Below are 7435 nucleotides of genomic sequence, written 5' to 3'. Positions count from 1 at the left end.
CAAGGGCCTCATTTTGCCTTCTACAAGTGGTAGAGTCCTCAAAGTCCTGAAAGAAGTGAGCAGCAGCTTTTTACCTGGAGAAGCACAGAGAGGGAAGCCTCCTCTGGGAAAAACAAAAGGGAGAGGCTTGGGCAGAGTGATAAAAGCCCATGGCACTGGGATCAAAGATGATCTGACAAATTACCGCCTGAAACGTTCAGGGTAAAGTGGGTAGAAATGTTTGCCCCCCTGTCGTCTATTCTCAACCTAACAGCCAGAGTGATCCTGTTAGAACACAAGCCAGATCCCCGCACTCCTCTGCTAAAACCCTCCCTTGGCCCATCTCTTGCTCAGAGAAGCCAAGTCCTTATGATGGCACTTCAGGCCCTCCAGGATAGGGTTCCCTATCCCCATCTGACTTCCTCTCCCCCTCTTGTCCTCCTCTTATTACTCTCCCCTCCACTATCATTACTATTCACCACTCCAGCCACACTGGTCTCCTTGCTGTTCATTCGAGTTCATCACACATGCTCCTACCCCAGGGCCTTTGTACTGGCTGTTCCTTCTGCCTGCATGGAACACTCTTCCTCTTAACAGCCCCCCAAACCACTCTTCTGCCCCCAAACTCAACTATTCCAGGAAAATGTGGTGAGGGAGGTTTGAGGGGCCTCCTTCTTCCTGAGACATGGTTGCTTCGTTCGTTTTATTTAATTTTTGATTTGGGAACAACAGGCTCATGAGGCTGACTGCTGTGGATGGCAGATGATGCATTTTAGGTTCTCTCTCTTTCCTAAAACACTCGACATTGTAAAATAATCTCAATCCGTTAGAAGGCGGAGCATCTTTGGCCAGCTACACGGTGGCTTCTGTCTTAACGCCGGTAGCCCAAGGCCTACCTTGGCCTTATCTGAAGACACACTGGACCGACTTGTTCGTGGTAGCGGGACCACGGGCTCTGCTTCTCAAATCCTCCATTTGCTTATGTTCATTGAGCAACTAGGATGTAGTCCCACACCTGGCACACTTAGCACAGTATCTGCAGGAACACCTGACACCTCGCTCCTCACTAGAGCACAGGTGCAGGTGTATGAGGAAGCACGGGCTGCAGTGTGGGGGCACACGGACCTCGCGCCGCCCCCCTCACTTCTCCATCCCTCTGCTCCCATCATGATCATCTCCTTGGTATTCCCAGACCGCGCCGGCCCCACTCCTGCCTGGGGTCTTTGTACTTACTGCTCCCTCTGTCTGGAACCCTCTTCCCGGCGTATGAACATAGCCAACTTCTTTCCTTCTGCCAGTCTTGGCATTTGAAAAGTCTTCTCATCAAAATAACGCGTGCATACACACACGATCTCCTTTCATTGCTCCCTACCCCCTTATCCTGGTTTATTTTCTTCCCAGAACTTAGCAGCATTAGATATATTATATAGAGATATAGATATAGATGTTATATAGATATATAATTAATTTTTAAATTTCTGTCTTCCCTTCCCCTATTTCATAATGAAAAATCCTGGTTTATTTTCTTCCCAGAACTTAGCAGCATTAGATATATTATATAGAGATATAGATATAGATGTTATATAGATATATAATTAATTTTTAAATTTCTGTCTTCCCTTCCCCTATTTCATAATGAAAATTCCATGAAAGCAGGGACTATTTTGGTCGTAACTATTGGGAGGTGCTCCATAAATACTTGTTGAATAAATGAACAACAAATTAATACATCCCTGCAGCAGCTTCAGGCACCACGTCCATATTCAAAGCAGAAAGAAGGGGAAAGAATTGTTCTAGCAATCGCTACAGGAAATTCTCAACTTTTAATGTTTGTGGGCCCTGCTCCTGGGCTCCCAGGGAAGCTCTACTTTTTACCGAGGTCAGAATGAGTCAGCAAAACCTCAAAGCATGGGCTCTATTTCTGCCCCAAGCGCTGGACATTGTATTTCTGCTTCGTTAAAAAATAAAATAACCAAAAAAAAAAAAAAAAAAAAAAGAACATTCCAAACAAAAAGATAAGAAAAACAAGAAAACCTCCCTGATTCCCATAAGAAAAAAGTCATACAGCCTTGCACATACTAAAACCGTAAGATAAAGTCTGTAACTTTCTGGAATGTCCTTCCTCATGATGATTTGTAACTCTTTATGTAAAAAGCATGTATAACCCTGCATCAAATGTTCCTTTCCCAGAGCGCTCCCTTCTTTGTGAAGAGTGGGTATCCTGGACAGTTGTCCTAACTCGGACTCGAATCAAACTCTTTTCCTTTCCCTTTAATTTTTTAGAAACGGGTTGCTCAGTTCGCATCAGCACAATGTTTGTACTTGTATCAGGAAAGCAAAATTTTGCCGGGCCCCTGACTTCCATTTACGTCCCTTTGGCCAGAATGCGAGTACACTGCCCACCCCCCACCCCTCCCAACAAGGACAGCAAACAAGGGAGGGGTGGCAAGGAAAGCAAATATTTAGCTTTTGCCACCTGCTAATGGAGGCACCCAAGGGAGAAGGGTTAGGAATGGTGCTGGATTAGCCAAAACAGTGTGGCCACAAGAGACGACACTAATAGAAACAAACACAGAAGGATCACTACATATTTAAAAGAGATCAATTCCATAAAAACACCTAAAATGTCTATAGGGTTTAAATTACATATGTACCTATTTTTTCCCACCACTGTCCAGGACTGGTATACTGGTCGTAAAATAAGCCAATGGGCCAAATAATCCAAACTGTTTTTCTACTGCTATGAGGATACATATTTGCCAATTAAGAAAGAGATCAAAAAGTGGGCTGGAGACATAGATTTGGGGGAACTTAGGGAGGACGTGGCCAAACACTCATTTTTTAGCTGAGGAAACAGGAGCCAAATGGTTATGCAACTGACTCAAAGCCACCCAACTAAATTGACTGTATATAAACAATGAAAAAGTTTAAATCTTACTCCAAGGGCGTGGTGAGTGTATTAGTTTCCTATCACTACCGTAACAAATGACAAGAGACTGGGGAGCTTCGGACAAATTTACGGTCTCACACTTCAGGAAGCCAGAAGTCCAAAATCAGCTTCACTGGGCCGAAATCAAGGTATCAGAACGGTGCTCCCTCCAGAGGCATGAGTATCTCTTCTGCCTTCTGGTGGCCTCCAGCATTCCTTGGCTTGTGGCCCCACTGCTCTGAGCTCTGCCCTTAAGGTCACACTGCCTCTTCCTCTTCTGTGTGAAATCTCCCTCTGACTTCCTTTCATAATAACACATGTGATTGTATTCAGGGCCCATTTGGATAATCCAGGATAATTTCTTCATCTCAAAATCCTTAATTAGTCACTTCTGCAATCATCATTGTTTTGCTGTATAAGGTAACATTCACAGATTCCAAGGATTAGGATGTGCATGTTTTTGTGGGACCATTTTTCAGCCCGACACAGAGTGAGTGGAGAGAATAACCGAGTGTTACAAATTCGTTAGTAGAGTTAGTGGCAGAACTGGGATTAGAGTGTTTGGCTTCAGACCCCCATGGGGTTCAGTGGCCCTTGCAGCCTCTCACAAAGGCTTATCTAACAGATTAAGAAGAGACACACATTTGAAATGTTTACAATAATTATAAGGAAATATACCTTCATGGATTCACAGAAGTTTAGCAATCTTCAAGTCTATGCTAGCAATTTATGTATGTTGCTTAATTTAACAACTGTTCTCAAGGTTATACTAAGATGACCAAGGCTGTAGCTTCTATGAATTTAGATGTGTGCAGCCCCATCTGAGAATTGGTGGGGCAGGACCCAAATGGGTTCATTTGCATGAGGGTCAATGAACCTCTTGGGAATGACAACAAGGAGACCTGGTGGGGATGATTTGGGGCCCCTGAAGGTCATTATTGACATTTTCCATTTCCTCCTTAACTACGTGCAGTTCCTCACCAAACCACACCACTGCATTTCCTTTATACACACATACACACATATATCACTTTTTACCATGGCTAACTCCCACTCTTACTTCAAAATTTGGCTAAGGTATTGCTTTTGTCTGGATTGTTTGCCTGCCGGGTGCTCTGTTACCGTATTATCATTTCTCTGTCACCTTATCTAATTCCTTTGGGGTGGGGGGGCCTGGGTGGCTCAGTCGGTTAAGCGGTTAAGTGTCCGACTCTCGGTTTTGGCTCAGGTCATGATCTCGCACTTCATGAGTTCAAGCCCCTCATAGGGTTCTATGATGGCAGCGCGGAGTCTAATTAAGATTCTCTCTCTCTCTCTCTCTCTCTCTCTGCCCCTCCCCCCCTCACATTGTATCTGTCTTTCTCAAATAAATAAATAAACTTAAAAAAAAAAATAAATCCTTTGGGGGATGGGACCTTATTTTTTCTGTCTGTAACTCCAGCTTCTAATGCATTGAACGAGCACCCAGTAAATGACAAATGGTATGGATAGATGGATCTAGAGAAAGTGAGAAGTTATAATTCTTACACCAGGGGCGCCTGGGTGGCGCAGTCGGTTAAGCGTCCGACTTCAGCCAGGTCACGATCTCGCGGTCCGTGAGTTCGAGCCCCGCGTCAGGCTCTGGGCTGATGGCCCGGAGCCTGGAGCCTGTTTCCGATTCTGTGTCTCCCTCTCTCTCTGCCCCTCCCCCGTTCATGCTCTGTCTCTCTCTGTCCCAAAAATAAATAAAAAATGTTGAAAAAAAAAAAAATTTTAAAAAAATAAAAATAAAAAAAAAAATAATTCTTACACCAGAGATAACAGCTAAGAATAGGAAGTTAGTGGGATGCCTAGGTGGCTCAGTCAGTTAAGTATCCAACTCTCGGTTTCAGCTTAGGTCATGATCTTGCGGCTTTGTGGGTTTGAGCCCCACATAGGGCTCTCTGCTGACAGAGTGAGCCTACCCGGAATTCTCTCTCTCTTCCCCTCCCCGACTTGCACTGTCTCTGTCTCTCTCAAAATGAATAAATAAACCTAAAAAAAAGAACAGGAAGTTAGCATTTGCTGCATAACAAACAGCTCCAAAACTTAATGACTTAAACCATTTTATTTATTGTTTGTTTTTAAGATAATTTTTAAATGTTTATTTATTTATCTTGAGAGAGAGAGAGAGAGATAGTGGGGGAAAGGCAGAGAGGAAATCTCAAGGAGGCTCCGCACTGTCAGTGCAGAGCCGGACTGAGGGCTCGGTCCGACGAACCATGAGATCATGACCTGAGCTGAAATCAGGAGTCAGACACTTAACTGACTGAACCACCCAGGCGCCCCCAAACCAATCATGTATTTAGTTTGTGGTTCTTCAGGTCACAATTAGGGATGGACTGAGCTGCATCATTTTTCTGATCTGATATGGGATCAGATGATCTTGACTGGGTTTGTTTCTGCTTCTACTGACAGCTGGTGAGTTGACTGAGGCTGGCTAGTTTATGATGGCCTTGCTAGGCTAGTTGGGACAACTGGGGCATCTCTCCATATGGCTGTTATCCTCCAACAGCCTGCCCAGGCATGCTTACTCAGTAGATTCAGAGTTCCCAGCAGTAACAGCAGAAGCTACATGATTTCTTGAGACCTAGGATCAGAACTTCCCCAAAGAAACTTGATCCAAGAAAGTCACAAAATGAAATACAAAGGATGGGAAAATAGACTTCAACTCTTACTAAAAAGAGTTGCGGAATACTGTGGCCATTTTGGAAATTGACCTTAGAAGAGGATGAAGGGAATAACCGAGTTCTACTTTTCCACCTGCGCTCAGACTGTTCCTTTAATTTTTAGGTATCTCTTTATCTCCAATCTCCACTCTCATTCCTCTCCCCTGGCCAAACTACCCTGATTTGTGCATCTTTTTGTTTGTATACCTTCCTACAAAATGTATACAGGTATTTGTGTGTATGTTTCTATTTTATGTAAAATTTCATTTGTGTATATCTCTCTATTGTTTTACTCAGCTTTATGATGCCTTTAAGATCAATCTGTGATACTATGATCCATCTAATGCCATTCTCGTGTTTATGGATCTACCCCATTCAATCATAATGTGTTTATAAAGCGATTGTCGGATTCAGTTAGCTAACATTTTAGCTAAGGATTGTGCATTTATTATATTCAACAGTGAAATGGGCCCATGATGAGCACTGGGTGTTGTATGTAAGTGATGAATCACTAAATTCTACTCCTGAAACCAATATTCCACTATATGTTAACTAACTGGAATTTAAATAAAAACTTGAAATAATATAAATAAATAGATAAATACAAAAATAAGTGAAATATGATGATTGCTTTAATATGAAAAAATAAAAAGAAATGAGCTGATATTGTTTCATAGCTGTAGAACATAGTCTACATGCTACTCATTCTTTGGTATTTCTAGATGCTTTCTTTGTGGCTTAATAAATGGTCTGTTTTCTTTGTGGAACTTCTCCTGTGTCCCTCTTACAATAAGTCTATGTATGGAGCTTTCTATGTTTTGATATGGGTTGTTTAACCTATTCTTCCACCTGTAATTCTAGGAAATTGAATGCTGGTTCCTTGGTTTCTCCAAACATTTTTCTTCTTCTTCTTCTTCTTCTTCTTCTTCTTCTTCTTCTTCTTCTCCTCCTCCTTCTTCTTCTCCTTCTTCTCCTTCTTCTCCTTCTTCTCCTTCTCCTCCTCCTCCTCCTTCTTCTTCTCCTTTTTAACATTTTTCTCTTTCTGGGATTCCTACCAGATGAATAATGGCACTTATTCTCATATCTTCTGGGTCCTTGGCTTTTATTGTAATGTTCTGTCTCTTGACCCTTTCCTTCTAGGAGAGTTCCTCATCTGATATTCTAACTCACAAGCTTAGTCTCAGCCAGATTCTTCCCAGTATTCACCCCTTCACCATGTTACTGAGCTCAACTACTAAATTTTTCACACCTGCTTCCATTTTGTTCTTTTTTACTTCTTGGCCTTGCTTTGCAACACTTGTTTCGTAGCGTCCCTTATCTCTCTAGGTGTATGTAATTGTGTGCCAGTGCCAACTTCACGCTGTCCGACTTGTCTTGAAGGCAGTTACGGGGACTCAGAGCTCATTTCCCCTGGGGGCATGAGGTCCTTTGTCAGGGCATGTGTTTAGGGGAAGAGCCAGGAGCCCTAGTGTGTGTCACTGTGGATGAGGGGAAGGGAGATGTGGCCCTACTGGGGAGCCCCAGACCCCACAGAAGCTTTGTTGATTGCTCCCATTTGGTGCTTCTTCACCAAGTCCCTACTCCAGCCAGAGCTATCCACTTAAATGCTTAAGGATGCACCAAGCAGAAAAGACAGTCTTCTCACTTCACAACCTAGAAGGAGAGAGGAGGCTGCAAGTCAGCAGGTCGTCTGCACCTGTTTCCTGACGCCTGAGTCCAGCAGGGCTCTTGCGTTGCCCTGAGGTCACACGGGGGGCAAGGCACGCCACTGTATAGTCTCCTACTGCTGCTGTAACAAATTACCACAAACTTCATGGCTTACAAGCACAGAAATTCATTC

This window comes from Neofelis nebulosa, chromosome 1 (genome assembly GCF_028018385.1).
Source record: "Neofelis nebulosa isolate mNeoNeb1 chromosome 1, mNeoNeb1.pri, whole genome shotgun sequence".
Taxonomy (NCBI): domain Eukaryota; kingdom Metazoa; phylum Chordata; class Mammalia; order Carnivora; family Felidae; genus Neofelis; species Neofelis nebulosa.
The sequence above is the reverse complement of the archived record's forward strand: the minus strand, read 5'-3'. Positions refer to the sequence as shown.